Raw genomic sequence first — 22,973 nt, forward strand, 5'->3', positions numbered from 1 at the left:
TCCTTTGTAAATCTTTTGAATATTTTAGAATCTGTCAAATTTTAAATGTTGGTATTTTGAATTTCTTCAAATATTGCAGAGGAGGTACTTAAAAGGTTGGCAGCACTCAAAGTAGAAAAGCCACCTGGCCCAGATGGGATGCATCTTAGGTTGCTGAGGGAAGTAAGGGTGGAAATAGTGGAGGCTCTGACCACAATCTTCCAGTCCTCCTTAGATATGGGAGTGGTGCCAGAGGGTTGTAAATGTTGCACCCCTGTTCAAAAAAGAGGAGAGGGATAAACCAGGTAACTACAGGCAGTCAGCTTAATGTCAGTAGTGAAGTAACTTTCAGAGACGATTTGGGACAAAATTAAATGTAACTTGGAAAACCTTGGGTTAATCAATGACAGCCAGCACAGATTTGTTAAAGGCAAATCGTGTTTAACTAACTTGATTTGGTTCTTTGATGAAGTAATGGAGAGCGTTGATGAAGATGTTGCGGTTGATGTTGTGTATCTGGACTTTCAAAAAGCATTTGATAAAGTAGCACATAATAGACTTGTTAGCAAAATTGAAATCCATAGGATTAAAGGGGCAGTGGCAACGTGGATATGAAATTGGCTAAGAGAAAGCAGAGTGGTGAATGGTTGTTTTTCAGACTGGAGGGAAGTATACAGTGGTGTCCCCCAGGGATTGTATTACGACCCCTGCTCTTTTTGATATATATTAATGACCTGGACTTGGGTACACAGGGCATAATTTCAAAGTTTTCAGATGACACGAAACTCGGAAAAGTAGTGAATGGTGAGGATGACAGTAGAAAACTTCAGGAGGACATAGACAGACTGGTGAAATGGCAGATGAAATTTAACACAAAGAAGTGTGAAGTGATGCATTTTGGAAGGAAGAATGAGGAGAGGCAAAATAAACTAAATGGTACAATTTTAAAGGGAGTGCAGGAACAGAGAGACCTGGGGGGTTACATACGGAAATCTTTGAAGGTGATAGGACAAGTTGATAAGGCTGTTAAAAAAGCAAATGGGGCCCTTTACTTTATAAATAGAGACATAGCGGGTGATTTTAAAACAGAGCCGGGAGGGGGCCAAATTGAGGCCGGGAAACCCATTAGTGTCTAATACCGGTTTCCTGGAGGTCCTTACGATTTTGATGCAAGGACACCTTTTATTTTTTTTTGTTGGTTTCCCGTCCGACTGAGCAGCTGATTGACAGGCTGGTCTCAGTCAGACGGGAGACCAGCCAGGGAGAGGACGTCTTCAGGTAAGCCTTTGTATGAATCGGGGTGGGGGGCATGGGTGGGCATAGGTTGGCACAGGGGTCGCGAGTCATGGGGGATGGGATCGGGGTCAGTCACCAGGGGTCATCGCGGGGGTCTGCAATCTTTGAGGGGGAGGATCGGGGTTGGGGTGGGAGGATCGGAGTTGGGGGGGGGGTTGGGAATTGGGGTCGGGAGGAGAAGGATAGGGGTCGGTGGTGTCCGTGATCGTTGAGGGGGTCGGTGCAGGTAGGCTTGCAGGTAATGCTGGGGAAGTAACGGAGAGCGTGGATGAAGATGTTGCGGTTGATGTTGTGTATCTGGACTTTCAAAAAGGCTTGCAGATAGTGCTGGGGAAGCACTCCTGCTCCTCCGGGCCCACAAGCTGTGCCTTTCTAGGCACCTACCTGTTAGTCTGGGCTCTTCTGGCCACCTTTCAGGAGGTGTAAAACAGAAGGCCCACGAATCCCGGCCCCCTGGGGTTCAAATTGGGAATTGGTGAAAAATAGAGGCCTGAAGCCTCCTTGAAAGGTTTCAAGGCCTGACCCACCTCTTGGGAGTAGATTGGTCGCTTGCCCCTCGTCCCGCCCCGGTGAAAACCGGAAATGGGCAGGTCTGAAATGGTGGCAATTTTCAATGCCCTCCCCGCCCCCAACCCAACCGTTTCTTAATTTGAAAATTGGGCACATAGAGTACAAAAGCAAGGAAGTTATGCTAAACCTTTCTAAATCACTAGTTAGGCCTCAGCTGGAGTATTGTGTCCAATTCTGGGCACCACACTTTAGGAAGGATGTCAAGGTCTTGTCGAGGGTGCATAGGAGATTTACTAGAATGGTACCAGGGATGAGGGACTTCATTTATGTGGAGAGACTAGAGAGGCTGAGATTGTTCTCCTTCGAGCAGAGAAGTTTAAGAGGAGATGTAATAGAGACATTCAAAATTATGAATGGTTTTGATAGAGTAAAAAGGGAGTAATCGTTCCCACAGGAGGGTCAGTAACCAGAGTACACAGATATAAGGTTATTGGCAAAAGAACCTGAGGGGAGATGAGGAGAAAGTTTTTTACGCAGTAGAATGCACTGCCTGAAAGGGCGGTGAAAGCAGATTCAGTAGTGACTTTCAAAAGAGAATTGGATAAATACTTGAAGAGGAAACAATTTACAAGGCTATGGGGAACGAGCAGAGGAGTGGGACTAATTCGATATCTCTTTCAATGGGCCGAATTGCTTCTTTCTGTACTGTATAATTCTATGGAAAATGCACCCTCGGGCAGTGGAAATGTTTCAGAGAATTGCAAAGAAAATTGTTCCAGGTTTTAGATCACTATATTATGAAGAGGAGTTAAGAGCCATATTTTCCTTTTGAATGCAAAGTTTAATAAAAAGTACATATGAATAACAGCGGACCAATGTTAGTAGGAAATGGCAATGGACTTTTCTTCATTTGTTACTGCTGTGTTTGAGACTTGCTCCCTGTTGAAAATACAATGATGAAAATTAGCCCTGGCCTCCAAAAATTGAAGGCTTGTTAAAGACCAATTGTGGTAGAATTGTGTGCAAAGAGGAACAGAAATGAAAATGATGTTCTATGAGTTAATTATGCAAAGTTTTCATGCTTCACCATTGGCACAGCAACTATTGCTGATTATGTCAGTGCAGCAGGAGCTTGAGAAGTAGTTGGCTTGGGAGTGCAGAAGGCAAAGGAGGGTCACAGCTCACCGCAGATACTACCCTAGGCAGTCAGTATACTACAACAGGATCAAATACACGGCAGAAGTGTATGAGCAGACTCAGGTTCAATAGGAAGAGTGTAACTGAAATGTGCCACCTGTGCCACATTCCCTGCAGAGACAATTGACCATGTGCCAGGCACTATCAGTGATGGTGCAGGTCACCACTGCCCTCAGCTTTTATGTCACAGAGATTTTCCAAGTTCACCACAGAGGCCTTTTGGGCACTCACAGGAGACATCATATAAATCAATCCTTCGTTGGTTTGATTTTGGAAAATTTGATGCTTTAGAAATCCTAGTAACCTGTGATACCACTCTGCTGCTATAATAGTGCTGAAGTGGGACTTATGTGTCACTCTGACTTATGTGCCCGACACTTTCAGAACTCCTGGGACCAGGCAATTAACATATAGTGGTTGGGTGCCCATGCCAGTGTTGGCACAGCTGGGGCACCAATTAGATAGGGGTGGAGCAGAAATTTGCAGCGTTGGGCAGCCACTTGGGTGTGGTGCTGGCAGGTCAGGCAAAACATTGATGAAAGGTACAGAAATTGGACCCTTTCATTTCGCAGCCGGTCACTTGCTGTAAGGTCTTCCACCCATTCTAGCCCTGGACCCTCATCATTTTGCAGATATTCCACCCTCTCCCTCATGCCCTCTCCAGGCTCATCATGAAACCTACTTCCTGCTCTTAGTCCTCTCAACACTTAACTCCCAACCACTCAACTTGTGCTCCTGTCCCCCAGGCTAGCTTACATTGTTAATGGTTCCATTTCTCAGGAGTCTTTCAACTGGCTTTCAAAATTGCCATCATCACCCCATCCTAAAAAAAATGTCTTCGCCCTGACCTTCCACTGTAACTATTGCCATCTCTAGCCTCCTTGTTCTCTCTAAGGTCCTTGGACGTATCATTGCCTCCGAGTCCTATGACTATCTCTCCCGAAATTCCAGATTCAATCCCTCCAGTCCAGTTACTGCTCTTCTCATAGTACTACAATGGCCTTAACACACAGTCACAAATGACTATGATTGTGACTGTCCTGTGTTATCCCTCCTTGACCTTTCTACAGCATTTTATATATAAGCTAGAATGGTGGCAAACTCGGTCAGGAGCTGACTGTGCTGAATCCTGGCCTTAAGTATGAGTTATAGAATGGCCTTGTGGAAGCAGAGCCTCTACCTGCCCCTACAAGGCCATTGATGTAAAGGGATGCAAGGTTGATTTCCTGCACCCTGGCCCTCAGTTGGGACCCAACGTATAAGTGGTGCAGGTAGGCCTGGTCTCCGAAGACGTACCTGCCTGTCTGGGGTTTCAGGCTAGGGTCAGGGCCTGGATCCTAAAGATGAGGCCAAAAAGTGCTTGGGGATGGTTGAAATGGATTCCTTTATAAGGAGGCCGCATAGTACCCGGATTGCTCTTCAGTGGGGAGGACGGGATGGTGGAAACTGGCATACCTTCCCTCACCAAAGCTGGCCAGCAACCACAGATGCTACCCCCACTCCACCAGAGGGCTGCTCCAGCAGGCTCTGCCCCATATCCATTGAATTTTGGTGGGGGGCAGTCAGTGTTGGAGTTCCACAGCGGTCACGACCCCGGCATAACTGCTTGGATCACACCCTTGCAGATTTTCCAGGCCAAGATTATGCACCAGACTGTACATCAGAAACTGGATCAAGACAGGTAGCATTCTAAATAAGTGGTTAATGCAGGGCTGCAAACATTAGACTTCTGAGAGGGAGAGAGATTCTGAATAGCTGCAATTGAATAGTAAGGTTAAAAGCACAGCAACATTTCTATGTTATCTATTACAATATTCACTGATCTATAACATGCTGAGAAAGATTGAAAGCCTGGGAGGAAATTGATGTAGAAAGTTCAGGAAGAGTTGAAGACATCTTTGTAGCAGCAGTAATTTATTCAAACTTTATACAGGCTAATCACAAAATAGTTTAAAAACAGGTTAGAAAAAAATTACTTGCACAGAAGATAGTATGTGGAATTATCTGCTACAAACTGTTGTTGAAGCAGAGTTCATAAATTATTTTAAAGTGGAATTACATAGTTGCTTGAAAAGAAGGAATATTAAAGGATATGAGCAGTAAGCAGGAGAATGGAATTAGACGAGGTGCCTTGTGGAGAAAGATTAGCTGCTGCTGCTGTGTAGTAACATTCAGTAGCTCTATGATTTGAGGGAGTTGAAACATCTCTCACAAACCATGATTGTAAAGAAGTAGGTGTTGCCGCCCAATTCAGGCCATTCTTCATCCAAATATTAAAATATGCAGAAAAGATACTAGTGCTTTCACAACATTTGAAAATAAAACATAAAGTAACAAGCTAGTACTTAAATAAATGCAAAATTATAGCCAATAGTCATTGCAGGTATCTGTAATGATCTTGATGTCTCATCCTACTGATAGCACCAGCAATGTAAATTTACTAACACTATGTGAGCATAATGTAGACTGCAAAAGAGCACAAAAGGTCTGTTTCTAATTATTGTCTGGCATGCTTAAGGCATTGTTATGGTGTTAGTAAGCTGCAGTATGTGCCACGTGACAGCCCTACTTTCACATAGCACAACCATTCAAATGCAGACTATTCTACAGATTCCATTTATGTTTAACCCTTAATAAACAGAAACTCAAGAGGGCTACTCTTTCTCATCGCAGCACCTGTGGAATGCTCAATTCCAAGATGCTACGAAGAGGAAAAGATCTCCGCCCACTCTACATTGCCACGGGATTTCCGAGGCTTTCCTGAATGGATGAACTTGGGCCAGCGTTGCTAGGGAAATAAGGTGGGAGGGGCATTCCAGTCGTCTTGCCTCGCATTCTACTGTGTATATACATGGGGTGTCCAAATGCAAGGATGCTCCAAAAAGCTTGTGGTTGGGCATCTAAATTTGTGGAACTGTACCCCAGCATGAGTCATTGCCTTCAGGGGAGAAGGGATAAGAGGAGAGAATTGGAGAGAGAAAAAATGTTAGAAATAATAATTAGTATTGCCTAACCAGATGGGAATCAGAAGGATTATTCATAATGCCTGGTGCAAAATCTAATCTAATCCAATGTTGTGGTTTTAAAGAGACACCAACTTCCTGCCTCAGCCTCTACCTCTCCCCCCTCCACCAACAAAACTCTAGACTAAGACTTCAAGGCTTAACTTCCTTGTCTTAGGCTTTAAAGAGACATCACCTTCCTGAAAAAGTATTTGGCACACATTTTTTTCTTTCTACAAACATGCAACTCACTGATGTGTATTACATGTAAAATTATCATTGGTGTGTGATTGTATTATGATGAAAATGGCAACAGCAGTTTACATTTCTGTTGCACTCCTCACGTACAGAAAGATTCTCAAAGAACTTTACATAAAGGAAAGCAAAATAGTGGAGCAAGTGGGGAAAAAAGAGATGGTGAAAAAAGAGGTGGCTTGGTTGAAGAAAAAGGTTTTGAGGAGATTTTTAAAAGCAGACAGGGAGGTGGCAAGGCAGAGAAAACTAGGCAGAGAGTTCCAGAGAGCAAAGTATTGTGACTAAATGGACAACCATTGATGGCACAGCAGAGAGAATCAGAGCAAGGAAAAGCCAGGTGTTAGAAGAGCAGGAAGAGACCACTAAAGTAGGGTGGGTGAGACCCTTGTGGGGGGGGGGGGGGAATTTGAAGGTCAAGATGAGAATTTTCAAGTCCATTTGCTGGGGCATGGGCAACCATTGCAGCTTGGAGAGGAGGGTGGTGTGGGACTTGGTGCACATCAGGACACAGGCAGGAGCATTTTGGATGAGTTGAAGCTAGTGAAAACCTGAGACAGGGAAGTTGAGCCTTGAAGTCTTAGTCTAGAGTTTTGTTGGCAGAGGGGGAGGGGTCGGGGCTGAGACAGGCAGTGTAGTGGAAGAAGGTAACTGTGAAACTAAGAAGGATTTTCAGTGCATGTCCTGTGAAAATAACAGCAATTTCTTGAAAATAGCTAAATACTTTCACTTCAAAATTTTAATTTATTTCAGCTCTGTAGATGCTGATTGCTCCAGTATTCATAAGCGTTCAAGAGGTAGGATAATAATAAAATGGTTTATGCAGAGTGCATCTGAAACATTGAGTTGATTTAATAACCCAATATTTAAGCTCATTTAAAATAAATGTTAATCAATTTTTCTCTTCCTTTGACTCCTTGCTAGCCATACAGTTTCAGTGACATTAGTCATCATCCAGTGCCTTGTGTTAGTGGCCGTTACTCATGAGCGTCTTGACAAAGAGCGTTGGCATGTTATTTTTTCCATGGGAGGCATCAGAGCTGAATCTACCTCTGTCCTCCAACATTCGTATACGTATTTTGATCAGAGGCCACTGGAAAGCATTCCTGAGTGGGAACTGTAATTGATTTTCCTATTGCTAACCCAGGGGTGCAAAGGCTAACTGTTCCCTTACCACAGCCTGAGCTGAGATCAGCTAATTCGACACCTTTAGGATTGAACCCATAACCTTTTTGGTTTGTGTGATGTAGCTCATTGCTACATAACTCAGTGGCCTAGACTTTCTAACAGTGACGTTAACCCATTCGTTTTAAACAAGTTAATGCCAATTGGAACAACTAGATAGCAGTCTCAAGGGTTTCAAGTTCATTTAAATGAAAGCAGGGTTGATATTTCCTGTTCTGAATTTGAATAGTATAAGAACCTCAGTCATGGAGAGAGAAAAAAATGATAGAAATAATAATTAGTATTGCCTAACCATATGGGAATCAGAAAGATTATTCATAATGCCTGGTGCAAAATCTAATCTAATCCAATGTTGTGGTTTTAAAGAGACACCAATTTCCTGCCTCAGCCTCTACCTCTCCCTCCTCCACCAACAAAACTCTAGACTAAGACTTCAAGGCTTAACTTCCCTGTCTCAGGCTTTCACTAGCTTCAACTCATCCAAAATGCTCCTGCCTGTGTCGTGACCTGCACCAAGTCCCACACCATCCTCCTCTCCAAGCTGCAAGTTGCCCATGCCCCAGCAAATGGACTTGAATTCCGCAGTATGTGATTTAAGATTTTATACATAATTGTCACTGTTTGCCACTACCTTATGGATTCCTTGTGGGTTAAATCCAGGGATTAAAATTTCCTTCTGGCAGAAGCTTCATTAGCTTAGGGTCGATGCTGCAGTGGCACTCTTGGAGCAGCCCCTTGCAGAATCAGGCAGGTAGATGTTGCAATGCAGATTTGACAACAGAAGAATTTTAATGTTATTGTGCAGCCTCACATTAAAAGTATGCATGGGCTTCATTAAAGCCTGGAACTTTAAAAAAATCTATTTAAATATGCCCTAACGTGAATTACCTGTTTTTTTGCTGGTCCACTCATTTAACACAGAGGTTCGGTGGCTTCTATGCCGTACACCACAGAACATCCAAGCTTAAAGATGGTCCTGATTGGTTTCTGGGAACCTTTTTTTTGCTGTTTTTTTGACATCTTGTATCTGCAATATTGATTGTGCAATTTTTTATCTACTACCTTCCATATTTATGCAGTATTGGACTCTTTTTGCACAGACTTCCAGCCATAGCATTGCTGCTGCCAGTCATGGCTCTAATCACATAGCTCAGTATGGGTATTCCATTGGGTCTTGCAGTGAATGGACATTATCCATTATACCCAGTGGCAATGCCTTTATCTTGTACCAGTCCATGGTGCCAGCCCAATTTCAAGGTGCATGCAAGCTGGATGTTTTTGTGCTGATATCTGTGTGCTAAGAAGTGCTTGCTGGGTGTTTGTGTGTTGCGCCAGCTTATCCCTGTTGCCAGCTGGATTATCTTGGGAGCCCCTTTACACAGAGGGAAGGAACATATTTTAGCATGGGCTTTATGAAAGATTGCAGTACATAAACTTGCAAGAACAATACAGTGCCATGCTGCTGATGGGCAGATGTGCCTGAGTATGACTCACTGTAAGTTTGAAGAACCAGAAAAAAGTTATTGAAGAGAACACTTACCTTGTTGGCTACCACAAAACCAACCAGTTCTCCTTGACCCACACCCTCTTTGATCTTTTTAAAATTTGTTTTTGTTTAGCGGCCAACAAGTTGCAGCTACAAACGTATTGGTAGGACCAGCGTTTTCCAGACTGCAATGCGTATGTGGCATCATGCTGTGTGCTCATTGCATGGTCCATCCATAGTATAGGCATTTTTTTCGTTTGAGTGGGCATACTTTTGTTCACTGTGCCTTGGCACTCTTCCTCAGTCCAGAAATCATCTTTCTCTTTTGGGAGACTGAATTTACATGCTGGCCACCTCCTGCCATGCTCACTGCACACTAGCTTGGGTAGGATGGTCCCGTTGAGCCCCATAAATTTCCATTTTGCTCTGCTGCTTCTCCTGTAACAGCAGATCCAAATTTTCTTCAGTGAAGGGAGCAGTTCTCCCCATTGCTGCAGACATTTTAGCCACAACAGTCAGGCTCCAGGAAAAATTAAGAGCTGCAAACTCCTCTTTCCCTGTCCATTTGTCGTCTAAGCGTTGCATGCGAATGAGGACAATATGCAGAGAGCGTATTTAAATTAAGTGACCTCAATGAATCTGGCGAGGTTGACAGGTCACTCCACAGCACGGCAGTACACTTGAGTATTACGATCACAGATGTTATTTATATGGACTTCCAGAAGGCAGTTGATAAGGTCCCACATAAGAGACTGTTAGCTAAGATAGAAGCCCATGGAATCGAGGGAAAAGTACGGACTTGGTTAGGAAGTTGGCTGAGCGAAAGGCGACAGAGAGTAGGGATAATGGGAAGGTACTCACATTGGCAGGATGTGACTAGTGGAGTCCCGCAGGGATCTGTCTTGGGGCCTCAATTATTATTCACAATATTTATTAACGATGAAGGCATAGAAAGTCTCATATCTAAGTTTGCCGATGACACAAAGATTGGTGGCATTGTAAGCAGTGTCGATGAAAACATAAAATTACAAAGCGATATTGATAGATTAGGTGAATGGGCAAAACTGTGGTAAATGGAATTCATTGTAGACAAATGTGAGGTCATCCACTTTGGATCCAAAAAGGATAGAACAGGGTACTTTCTAAATGGTAAAAAGTTAAAAACAGTGGATGTCCAAAGGGACTTAGGGGTTCAGGTACATAGATCATTGAAGTGTCATGAACAGGTGCAGAAAATAATCAATAAGGCAAATGGAATGTTGGCCTTTATATCTCGAGGACTGGAGTACAAGGGGGCAGAAGTTATGCTGCAGCTATACAAAACCCTGGTTAGACCGCACCTGGAGTACTATGAGCAGTTCTGGGCACCGCACCTTCGGAAGGACATATTGGTCTTGGAGGGAGTGCAGTGTAGGTTTACTAGAATGATACCCAGACTTCAAGGGTTAAGTTACGAGGAGAGATTACACAAATTGGTGTTGTATTCTGTAGAGTTTCGAAGGTTAAGGGATGATCTGATCGAAGTTTATAAGATATTAAGGGGAACAGATAGGGTGGATAGAGAGAAACTATTTCTGCTGGTTGGGGATTTTAGGAGTAAGGGGCACAGTCTAAAAATTAGAGCCAGACCTTTCAGGAGTGAGATTAGAAAACATTTCTACACACAAAGGGTTGTAGAAGTTTGGAACTCTCTTCCGCAAACGGCAATTGATTCTAGCTCAATTGCTAAATTTAAATCTGAGATAGATATCCTTTTGGCGAGCAAAGGTATTAAGGGATATGGGCCAAAGGCAGGTATATGGAGTTAGATCACAGATCAGCCATGATCTTATCAAATGGCGGAGCAGGCACGAGGGGCTGAATGGCCTACTCCTGTTCCTATGTTCCTAGATGCTTTTTCACCACGACTGGCGAATTTGCCCTCTTGTTTTTATCGTGCGGGAGAATTGAACTGTGACAATGAATGTTTCAGTTTTGAAATGGTATCAGTCATCTTTATACCTTTTGGAGATTGGTGTTGATTCTGCTCCCATCATAAGTGAAAAGTCAGGAGTACAGTCTGCACTTCCATTGAGTGAGACTGCACTAGGAGTGGAGTCCTGCAAAATTTACCTATACAAGCACTAACAATCCTGAAAAGCAAGGAATTGAATTTTATCAAATATAACTAAATAATATGGACTATATACCACATTTTTGGCAGGCTACAAAATCTAATTTTCAGTAGCCTTATTGACTGCTGGTAAAATAATTAAAACGTCTCTGACTGTGGTTATCTATTTAGCACACATTTTGTGTACTATGGTTTGCTGTTAAAATGAACAGTAGAACAAGTAATATGTTTCTGTACAGTAGAACATAAATCACAATATTGGGACCAATTTAAAGCAATGACAGTATAGTGCAGAATTTGTTTAACCTATTAAAAACCACATTGGTAATAAAGTTTTATGGTGACTTTTTTCAGTTCCCAATTCTCAACATGCTGCTACATAACAGCAGACCTTAGTATCATGCGTTCAGATTCAAAATGAACTGAAGTCCATTTCTATGTCGGTTGGCCTAACAAAACTGTGCAGTCGCTCATATCTTCAGGATTTTGCCTGTTAGTCGAATGGAAATTAGTAAGTGGTCACGTTTTCATAAAGCTTTATAATGGTTTCAGGAAAATGGTCTTTTTTTCTACACTCCATATGGCAACTATTATTTTCCTACTTTACAACTTAATGAAATTTCAAGTAAATGAATGATTCCTGAGATAAGTTGATGTCAGATGAGGTATTTGCAAACGTGTGGGGTCCCACTGTTCAGTGTGCTAAAGTAAAATCAGCTGTTTCAAATCAGCAAGCTGAGCCCAGTTTGGTGTTGAATCCTCCTAGTGCGGCATATAATAACAACTTGAGCTCAAATATTTATGACACTGAAATACTTTACACTTAATAACAGTTAACAGAATAGTTATTATTTGTCTACAGTTGTTTTCCCCCATGTTATAAGACAAAAATGTTTTTGATATATGTTTGGACTTTATTTTGAATTGCTTTTTAATCCATTTTTGGAAAGATATACAAAAGAGGATAATACAAGTTTTAAAAAAAATGTATTTGCATATTTAATATTCAAAATCAGGTTTAAGTTATGGTCAGACAGAATTCAAAAGGCAACAGAACCCCACTGGGTCTATTTGGAATACTCAGCATCACAGGCAACCTCAAAGAAACAAATAAGTCAAGCTGAACAAAAAACAGGCATGCATAAAGAAATAAAATCAAATGTGGGTTGACCGTGCAACTGTGTTTCATGCAGCACTAAAACCCAGTGTTACTGCTTTTAGATCTTGGCTGTAGTATTCGCAAAAGCCTGCTGACCTCTGGCAGTTGTATTTTGATTTATGTCATTTTTTTGTTTCCTCACCCTTTGCAGCTCTCCAAAATTGTTGCATGGGCTCAAAACAGTAATGGAGATTTCTGCATTGTTGCTGATGGGCCATGACATGACGGAGTGCCTCAAGAGGGTATTTTCAAAACAGCTGTCTGTCCATGGCCAAGTACAAGCGTATGACATTCAGCCTGTCAGATACTATAGGTAGATTTTCTGTTATAGCTGGGAACAAAGTGCAGTAGGGCATCTGCCTGACATTTTGTGCATGGCTGCTTTCAGGTTTGACTCCCAATTAAGTACTCATTGTGTGCTCCTGCCCGTACAATTGGCCACCTCTGGGAGGGGGGATTTAGACTGCTGCTACAGCTAATAAAGTTCAGTTCAATTTTTTTCTGTCCCTCAGGAACATCATCCACAAGCATGGGGTAACTTCTATATGCATGCTGATAGCATTCAACTCTCTACTACCACACATGATTCTATAACTACGTATCACATCAAGTCCTAGATGTGTCAGAACTTACTTCAGGCGACAATGACATGACCAAAGCCATCGTGTTTGGCTCCTGGCAGAAACTTCTTGCAAATTCCATCTCTTCCCCAGATGTTCACTCCAACTGATCCTGTACACGTGTAACCACCATGTCATATTTTGACCCTGAGCTGAGCTTTATCCCCACATCCAGTACATCACCAAAACCACTTTCCTGAACATCTGTAAAATTGCGCCCCCCTCCCTCTACCTCTGTGCTACAGCCACTGAAACCCTCATGCATGCCTTTATCCACGTCAAGCTTGATGTTTCCATTAATCTCCTTGCTAGCCTCCCCTGCTCCAGTCCAGAAATCTTCAACCCATTCTTGCAGGCTCGTCAACCCTATCCTCACTTCTGAAATTTCTTTACCATGCTGCTTTTATCCCAACTTCAAAAGCCTCCTTAAAATGTATCTCTGATAATGCTTGCACTCACCTTGCCTAAGCTCCACTTTCTGCTTTTTATACCTTGCTCTTCTCTAAAGTGTCTTGGGCCATTTTGTTATGAGAAAGATGCTGTATAAATGGATGATTTTTTTTGGTAGTAGTGGGATCTTTAGTCAACACCTTGATCCAATATACCTAAGTCAAATTGGCTCAGTTGGTAGCACTCTCACATGAATCAGAAGCTCCACTTTAAGAATAAGTATATAATGGGCTAACAAATTTGTGCAGTACAGTGAGAGTGCTTCATTGTCGGAGGTGCCAATCTTTGATAAGATGCTAAATAGAGGCTCTGGCTCCCTGTTCCGTTGGTTCAAGTGGATGTTAAACACCCCATGGCACTATTTGAAGAAGAGCATGGAGTTTTCCTGGTGAACATTTCTCCCTCAGTCAACACCACAAGAAATTGATTAACTGATTGTTCATCTCTTTGCAGTTTGTGGGACACTGCCTTGCGCAAAATAGCTGGCATGCTTGACTGCATTTCAAAGCAATTTATTGTATATATAGCAATTTGAAGCCTTTCTCAGAGAAGTAATGAGAAGATATATAAATGCAAGTCCTTGTTATTTGATACTGATGTTGATGCGGTCACCTTGAAGAACACAAACTCAGAGAAAATATGTATTTAATTCCTACTGCACTAATTATTTTTTTAATTAAAAAATGTGCATTGCAATTATCTATGCTTTATGGTTACTTACACATCATATATTCACACCTACAACAAATATACACCAGTTTATACATATTGATAAATTGTTAACTGTCTCCACTTTCCTCAGGGCTTTTTAATCTGACTGCAAATGCAACGTGCCAAAATTTAGGGGAAAAGGTTCAAGTATAGACTTTAATTCTACCTCAATGTCAAAAATATGGCCTATAGCTATTCTCATGAAATATTGGTAAGAAACATTCATTATCCACATTTATATAATTCATAGTAATAGAATGCAGTCAAATTCCATAAACATCAGATTATGAAAACCATCAGAATGAGCTTAGAACTGGACCAGGGAAAATTCTCAGAGTTGATATCAGTTTTAGTTCCTTTCTTATTACTTAACAGACCATTCATAGGTTTTGAAATTCAAATACACAGATAACTAAAAGTGTCTTCGAATTTTTGACTGTTTCAGCAAAAGCATTAATTCCTGAAGAAATCTGGAAAGGGATTGTGTTGGAGAGTGTTAATTTAGAATGTGGAACACTATTGTGGACAATAGAAGCATCAGCTAATTTTAGAGATCTGTTCTCAGTTTGTACTGCGTTCACTGAATTCTGGGAATACAAAAAAATTCCTGGTTATCTTATTTCCAAAACTTAAAATTTCTTTGTCACCAGTTCCCATAGGCCTCTACACTAGAACTACCATATGTGAAAGATTTTCTCAGAGAGAAAGATTTGATTTGGCAGTATGCTAAATAAGCAACTTAGTGTCGAGAGGCATGTATTGAGAGTTTCCCAATCCTTTTCATCCTACAAATACTGGGGCCCCACCCCCCAGACCTGGTGGAGATTGAGTGGCATCTATCTGCGCTTTCTTGGAGGCAGGAGGAATCCAAAGGCCGGTTCAGCCGAAGATCCAACGGGAAGCATTTGCCTTCTCTGATGGTCTCTTGCTGATGATCCCCATATTCAGTGGAAGAAATGCCCCCCCCCCCCCCCCCAACCCACATCGGTTCTTGTCGGAGCAAGTAAGAGGCAGAATTCCAGAGGAAATGGTTCCATGCCAATTTTTTGCCCAACCAGTCCCATTCCACTGCATTGCTGCCTCATGAACAAGCAGAATTTCTAGGCTTATTTCCTTATTCTGTACAATTTTTTCCTTCCCTCCCTCATTCCCCTCTCCTCATACACATCCTCTCCCTCTCTCTTTCCTTCCTCTTTGTCTCTCACTTCCTTTCTCTCCATCTCACCCTCTCATTCCTTCCTTCTCTCTACCCCTTTGTTCATCTCTCTCATTCCATCTTTCTCCTCTCTGACTCTCTCATTTGTCTCTTTTTTCTGTGTTTCTTATTCCCTTTTCCCCATATCTCTCATTCCTTCTTTTCTTTGCCTCTCAGCCCCTCTTTTTTTCCATGTCTTTGATTTCCTATTTTTCCTACTGTGTCTCATTCTGTTTCCTCCATGTCTCTCATTTCCTTTTTTCCTGTGTCTCATTCCCTTTTTACCTATGTCTCTCCCTCTGTTCTCCTGTGTCTCTCTATCTGTCTTTTTTCCCTGTAGCTCTCTAACCCTTTTTTTCCTATGTCTCTCTATCCCTCTTTTTTCCTGTGCCTTTCATTCCAATTGCTTCCCCTGTGTATCTTAGTTCCTCTTTCTATGTGTCTCATTCCTTCTTTTACCTCTATCATTCCATCTCTCCCACATAGTGTACCAGCAGTGTCAGCTCTATTCCAAGTAACAGCTTTTGCTGCAGAAGGTTTGCACTCATGGTTGCAGCAATATATGCTTTGGTTTCTCTGCTCCAGGTTTGTTTAAAAGCTGAGTGTACGCTGTGCAAGTCGTGATTGAATGTGTGGATAGATACAAAAATCACAAAAGAGCCGCAGGCTAGAATCTGACTTACGTCTTTTTTTTAAACTACGTTTTTCCAAAATTGCTTAACTTCTTTCCAGGCCTGTGGTTTGTTCCCTATTTCCATTTTCCAGTTTGGTGTCTCGTTTCCTGCTTCTACAATTCCAATATCTGCCTGACTGCCTGCTCCCACTCCCATCTTGCAGGAGGCCCCTAACGTGTACTCGGAATCCCACTAGCACTAATGAAAAACCTAGACTCTTATGTGCTATGTGTGTCGCGGTTATATGCTCATTTGTACAAAGCAAATTTGTTAATTTGTTCCTCACACCTGTGAAATAAGCTTCAAAGCACAGTTTTCACTGTGATCACAGATGCACTTGGGGGATGAATTTTGCATCATGACGTGAAGACATAGTGCATCGATATGCTTCTTACTAGTCTATGTCGTCAGGCCAAGACTGATTGGGATAAACATTTCAGTGTTTCATAGAAACAATTCTTACAATGTCACAAAAAGAAGTAAAATCAGTTCTGAACCATAGCCTATAGGTTGAGACTTAATATTAGTTTACAACAGAATATCAGCACAGACTGGTTTAGATCATAAATATTACTTCAAATTTGCACATTTCTTTGACTAGTAATGTAGGGCTACAAATAACAAAAGATATTTGAAGTACTTAAGCTCATTAGCTCATGATTCATATGCATTGTATCTCTCTTCCATTTTTGGTTGTATTAAGCATTTGCATTTGGTATTGACAAGCCTATCAAAAGTTTCCCACAAATGAAATGTAAACAGAATTCAATTTTCAGAACTAATTAATAAATAAATAATCTGTTCTGTGGGCAACCACACTAGAATTTGTTTCTAACAAAATATGTAAATATGAAAATTCAGAGTAATAGTATACCTGCTTTATATTTATTCCCAGCCATTATTGTTCTTTCAGTTAGGGGCAGTTGTAATACAGTCCAATAGGTGGCCTCTTGTTCTTACAACGCTCACAGAAACCTAGCCCACTATATTTAAGGGGAGGCGGGGAGGAAGCGGGTGTGGGTGTCAGGGGATGGGAAATAACGGGAAGGCAGAGGTCCTGCCAAATTTAACGGCGGGTCCACATTAGAATTTTTTTTACTCTGTTTCCCGCCCAGCAGCTGACCAGATTGAAGGCTGGTCGGCTGCTGGCCGGGAAAATCTGGAGTACAAGGCAGCAAATGGGGCCAGTCCCTGGTAATCAAGAAGATCGTGGATTGCGTGGCAGCGAGAAGGAAGGGAGAGATCACGGGGGGTCTGAAGATCGCGGTGGGGGAGATCGCAGGGTCTGAACATTGCGGTGGGGGGTTCGGCCAATTGCGGAGAGGGAGAGATCACGGCGGAAGGTTTGCTTTTGCTTGGGGGGAGGGGGTATGCACCCTGCTCCTCTTGGCCCACAAACTGTGCTGGAAAGGCATTTACCTGCTGGATCTGGCAGTTCCCGCCTCCCTTCAGCTGCCGGCTATCCCGAACCCTGGGAAACCTAGCCTGCATCCACTAAATTCATATGGCTCCCAAAATCTGAGGAATGGAGCCTCATTTAAATATTATAATCACTTAACCGCCTCTCCAGAGCTGGTTACTCGGACGCCCCCAAACTTGCTGCAGTTAAACTGGAAGTAGGCACATCCGCAGCGGGTTGGGGTTGGGTTTCAAATTTTTACCAATCTAACTCCCAGTCGGGTTGGGGGGGGGGGGGGGGTGGCGGTTAAAATTCTCCAGCTAGTGTTTGGAAGAGTTCCTTTTTGTACTCAAGCTATGATGTTATTCACATGGCTGTTGGATTGGTAACCAATGCTGGAACAGTTATGCTTCCGATGTTTTTGTCTTGTTTTAGAGGCCTACCAGGACCTGCTGTAAAATTTGCTACTGAAACTAGATGTTGGATAAATAGCTTCTGCTAGAATTTCCATACGAACAAACTGACGTCAGTAATGATAAGAATGTCCATAAAACTAAAAAATTAAACCATTTAAAGAGCCTGATGAATTACATTAAAGGCAAGACGTTCCCTTATCAATATGCATGTTACCCAAATATTGAAATATTTTGAGTTTTTTTTTAACCTGTATACTATGGCCTTAACCTCAAGTAGTCACTTGAAAAAGAAAGTCCTGCCTGTAGATCTTTTTTCAATTATTTAAAAATTAACCCCTTAGCTTCAACAAGGTGGCAAGCTCTCCAGCCAAGAACGCCATCTTCACATTTGCAAAGCGAGTTGCTCAGCACTTTCTTGCTGCTTTCAGTGGAGCAGTGGGAACTGAGATGAGGAAATGACCTACCTTGTTTGTACCTAGCTTTGGGATTGCAGCAGGACATAGCTCTCCAAGTAAAATACTCAAAGATATAGCCATTGTAGAGCCTTGTTCTGGAATATTATTTTAAATCTACTTGCTGCATTGTGCAGGGAGAAAGATTTGCAATGGTTCACTGAAATTAACATATATAAATGGATCATATTTAAGATTTCCTATTTTTGTACAATATGTCTGATTAATTGCTGTCTCCAAACTCATTTGATCCTTTGACATCCACCACATATTCTCTTGATTCTCTCCCCATTCAACTCCTGCTCACTCGACTCCTTTTCATAGCCTCCGTATCTGCCATTGTCAGTGCTTCCTCAATCTTCTTCAAAACTGTTATCAGCCTGCTCTTTAAAATACCCACTCTTGAGGCCTGTCGTTTCTAATTATTGCCTCATTTCTACCCTTCTTTTCCCCATCAAAGTCCTTGAACATTTTATAGGCTTCCAGCCCCCTGCCTGTCTCTCCCGAAACACCATTTCTGAACCTTTCCAATCATGTTTTCACCTCTGTCCCCGCACCAACAACGATCCTCACCAAAGTGTTGAATGACATCCTCTGTAACTGACATGATGGTGCTTTATCCCTCCTTGTCCTCTTGGAACTATCTGTAGTACCCAATTAATCACAAGATTTTCCTCCAATGCCTCTCTGTCCTCCATATCATGCAAGGGCTGTCCCACAGATTTCATTCCTACCTATCTGAATGCAGCCATTGTAACTCCAGCAATGGTTTACATTCCTTCCCCACATTTTCACCTCTCGAGTCTCCCAAGGATTTAATCCCAGCCTCTTTCTCTTGATCTACATACTTCCTCTTTGTGACATTTTTTAATTCATTCTCTAGATATGAACATCGCTAGCAAGGCTGGCATTTATTGCCAATCACTAGTTGTCTTGAGAAGGCGGTGGTGGGCCTTCTCTTGAACCACTAGCTTCTTAATCTTTGTAACGGTTTAATGCAGCTGAGCGCTTAAGTGTAAACCACATTGGTGTGGGACCAGAGCTGCATATAGGCCAGATCGGGTAAGGATGTCATGTTTCTTTCCCTAAAGAATACTAGTGAACCAGTTGGATTTCTATGGCAATCTGACAGCTTCATTGTCACTTTTGCTGATATCAGCTTTCTATTTCTAGGTTTTTTTTAAAAAACTGAATTCAGATTCTCCAACTGCTAAATTCTCTGGAATATCAGTCCAGACATCTGGGTTACTAGTCCAGTAATATAACCACTATTGCTGCACCCTCTGCAATTAGCTTCCACGTGTATGCTATTGACATCTAACTCTACTTCTCATCCCTTCCCTCGACTACCTCTATGTTGTCAGATTGCTTGCTTGACATCAAACCCTGGATGACCCACAACCTCCTGCAGTTCAACATTGGGAAGATCAAAGCCGTTGTTTTTGGCTCTGCTACAGACTCTACTCCCTTGACACTGATTACATCTCCCGCTGTCACCATTCTCTTAGGCTGAACCAGATCATTTGTAATCTTGGCATAATATTTGATACTGACCCAAGTTTTCAACCCCACATCCTATCCATCACTCATTTCCATTGCTGCCAAATTGCCTGTCGCCACCCGCATCTCGGCCTTTTTATTGCTGAAAACCTCATATGTGCCTTTGTCATTTCCAGACTGGACTAGTCCAATGCCCTTCCTCACTTGCCTCCCATTCTCCACGCTTCATAAATCCAATTTGTCCAGAAACTCTGCCGCTTGTGTCCTGTCCTGTACTAAGTCTCATTTGTTTATGACCTCGTTCTCACTAACCTTCACTGGCTCCCTATTCCTGGCAAATGTAAAATCCTCATGTCTATAAATCATTCCATGGGCTTGCTCCCTTGAAAACTCCTTAAGCCCTATAAACTTTCCTGAATGCTCCTCTCTGATTCTGTTCTTCTATCTAACCCCCCTTCCTTCGCCTCACCATTGGTGGTAGAGTCCTCAGTTTCATCGATCCTGATCTCTGGAACTCTCTCCCTAGACATCTTTGTCTTTCTACCTTTGAAAATCTTCTCAAAACCCATCTCTCAGTCAAGCTTTCTACCCTATTTCCTAATTTTTCACTTCCTGGCTCAGTGTTCATTCATATCACCATCTGTGAAGCGCATTGGGTTTTCTACGTTAAATGAACAATATAAATGCAACTTGATGTTATTGTTGTAGTATCAATTTATGTATAGAGACTTGTACTGTTTTGAAGTATATTGTATATTACTTTTATTGTTTCCCATATGCCAGAATTGTGCTAGCTAAAACTTGTGTTTTTCATTAATTATGACTATGGAAATGTATGCTGTAATTAATAAATAATGTAGTTTTTAGTTGGACCCTTTGTAGAACCAGCATTGTTCTTTGAAGCTTTATGTCGTCCACTAGTTAGATTTTCAACCGGGAGTCCTGATTAATATTTCTTCACTGCCAAAATATTCCTAAATTAAATAATCTCCTTGATTCAACTTATTTTGAATCTGGCACTGGGCATGAGCCCTACACAACCAGAACAAATGCTCCCCTCAAGAGGAGGGCACCATTAATACAAAACAAGTGGCGCAGTCAAACTCAAAGTACACGCAGAGAGTATTAAGTAATGATTCAGTTACTATCATTTCCAACAAACGTTCACCTGAGGAAGGAGGAAGCCTCCGAAAGCTTGTGAATTTAAAATAAAATTGCTGGACTATAACTTGGTGTTGTAAAATTGTTTACAATTGTCAACCCCAGTCCATCACCGGCATCTCCACATCATATCATTGATGAGGCAGATAAGGTCCTGCCATGCCCACCGGTTGCAGAACGCTTCAGGTGAGCCTGTGGAGACTGTGTGATGTTGTAGTAGAGCTCAGAACAGCAGCAAGCTTTCAATCCTACGCATCCTGGACATGAGAATGGCAGTTTTTGCCAGCCCAGAAGCAGAACCGCCAGGAGGTTTTCTGATCTGTTCTCATCTCTGGATAACCAAAGATCAGGAATATGAGCATGAAATGCAACCAAAAATTGAGAAGCCTCTTCAGATAATGGAGGAGAGAGTGCAACCTTTGGCACTGCATATAAATATGAAAAACGGTCTTGTCTTGGCCACTAAATGGGCACGGCCAAGACATTAGTGAAGTGGATCAAATAAACATTTGAGGCCATTGCACTGTGCAGAATTCTACACCCCAGGTCCCCAGCAGCAATGGGGAGGATCCCTTAATACAAGGCTTTCCACTGCAGTGTGTGAGCACGGAAGACAAGGATGAGAAAGTCTGCAACTGAAGCCCTCCAATACAACAAGAGGGGATTCCATTCCTTAAATAAGCAACTCATCTGCAATATAAGTATCGAATTATGCAGGTCTGTGTCTTGTATCCTGGCAGTAGTCATAAAGCCTTCAACCTGCACCAGTCCTCAATAATCCTCTCTTTCACCCAAATCATTGGGTATCAGGCTGGTTGCTTGAGGACAAGGGCTACCCCCTGAACACCTGTCGCATGAAACTGGTGGGGAACCGGGCACAAATGCACAGCGTGCATACAATGAGTCACGCCAGAAGCAGGGTACTCATAGAGCAGACCAACGGGCTCCTCAAGCAAAGGTTCCGATACGTCGACAGACCTGGAGGCATACTTCAATGTAGCTCAGAGCAAGAGTCAAGATTTGTCATTGTGTGCTGCATACTGCATAATTTCGCCTTGGAAAGGCAGAAGTGTTAGAGCCACAAGAGGAGGAAGTTGTTGAGGAGAAACAGGAAGAAGGGTTTGCAGAGGAAAAGCAAGGCCCAGTAGTGCTACCAGAGCTCTCAGGCAGCAATGCACTCATTAATGTTCACTCCTCTTCTCAATGCACTGAGTCCCTCCATCCATCTAACCCAGTCCTCACAACTACCATCTGCATTACCTTCATACAGTTCAATTTACATGACTAAGAATGTGAAGCTCAAAAGCAATCCAAGACAAAAACTGTTTACTATACCAAGATACTTTGTCAGAGTTTCCACCAGAGGCTCTATTATTGTGGGTCCAAATGCATGTTCAAAGAGCTGACCACTCGCTCCGTGATTGACTGCGTGGTTTGCATACCTTACGTGAAGACCCAGTACAAGTTTGAATTGGACTCCTCTGTGCTCTTTGCCATTGTGCAGAAGCTCGCTAGCAGGCTGCCCAGTGCACTTAGATGTTTGTGCTGTCTAGGCCACAGTTCTCTTCTGTAGGCTGGATCCTCGAGGTCTTCGTTGCGGCAGCAGGGCTTGAATGCGAGGTCGCCCTCCAGTGACATGCTTCCTGGGCCGTCCTGTCCATCTTTCCTTGCTCCTGCGCTCTTGTGCTCGGTGAAACTCACTGTGCAGACCTCTCTATTGTAGCCTCTAAACTGTGCCGAGTGTCAGTCTCTAAGATGGTGCTTACTTGAGTACAGTTGAGTGATGCTGGATCTCCTGGAGGGATGCTCTCTTCTTCCTCCAATCCTGTTGTGCCCTATAGAGTTTCAGGATTCATGAAAGGGAAGCAGAAACAACTAAATGACTGCTGAAAGCAGCAGCCCTTTCTCATGCCAAGAATGTGAGGGTGAGATTTCAGTGAGGAGAGAAAGAAGGTGAGATGGCTAAAAGCCTTGTGGGACCTCCTCTAGCCTCTCCAGAAGCCATGTTCCTGATGCCACACTGTCCATTATGTTCTCTTTCAGAGCGGACAAGATGTGTATAGATGCATGGCCTTGCCTGTTGCTGCTTGCTCCCTATTATTCTGTGCCACATTCTCCTGCAAGAAAGAAGGGAGTGCGTTAGTGTTAGCCTAGTGAGATATTTTGAGGATGTGCATGTCAAGGTAGAATAGTGTTGCTGGCGTGTGAAAGATAGT

The 22,973-nt window shown here is 42.5% G+C and overlaps 1 protein-coding gene across 4 annotated transcripts in view; it reads left to right on the forward strand.

The window, feature by feature from the left end:
- Positions 1 to 22,973, forward strand: part of LOC137304686 (fibrillin-1-like) — a 462,162-nt gene that overhangs the window by 179,691 nt on the left and 259,498 nt on the right. The window lies entirely within an intron of this gene.

The sequence above is a fragment of the Heptranchias perlo genome, chromosome 38, assembly GCF_035084215.1.
Source record: "Heptranchias perlo isolate sHepPer1 chromosome 38, sHepPer1.hap1, whole genome shotgun sequence".
Lineage (NCBI taxonomy): Eukaryota > Metazoa > Chordata > Chondrichthyes > Hexanchiformes > Hexanchidae > Heptranchias > Heptranchias perlo.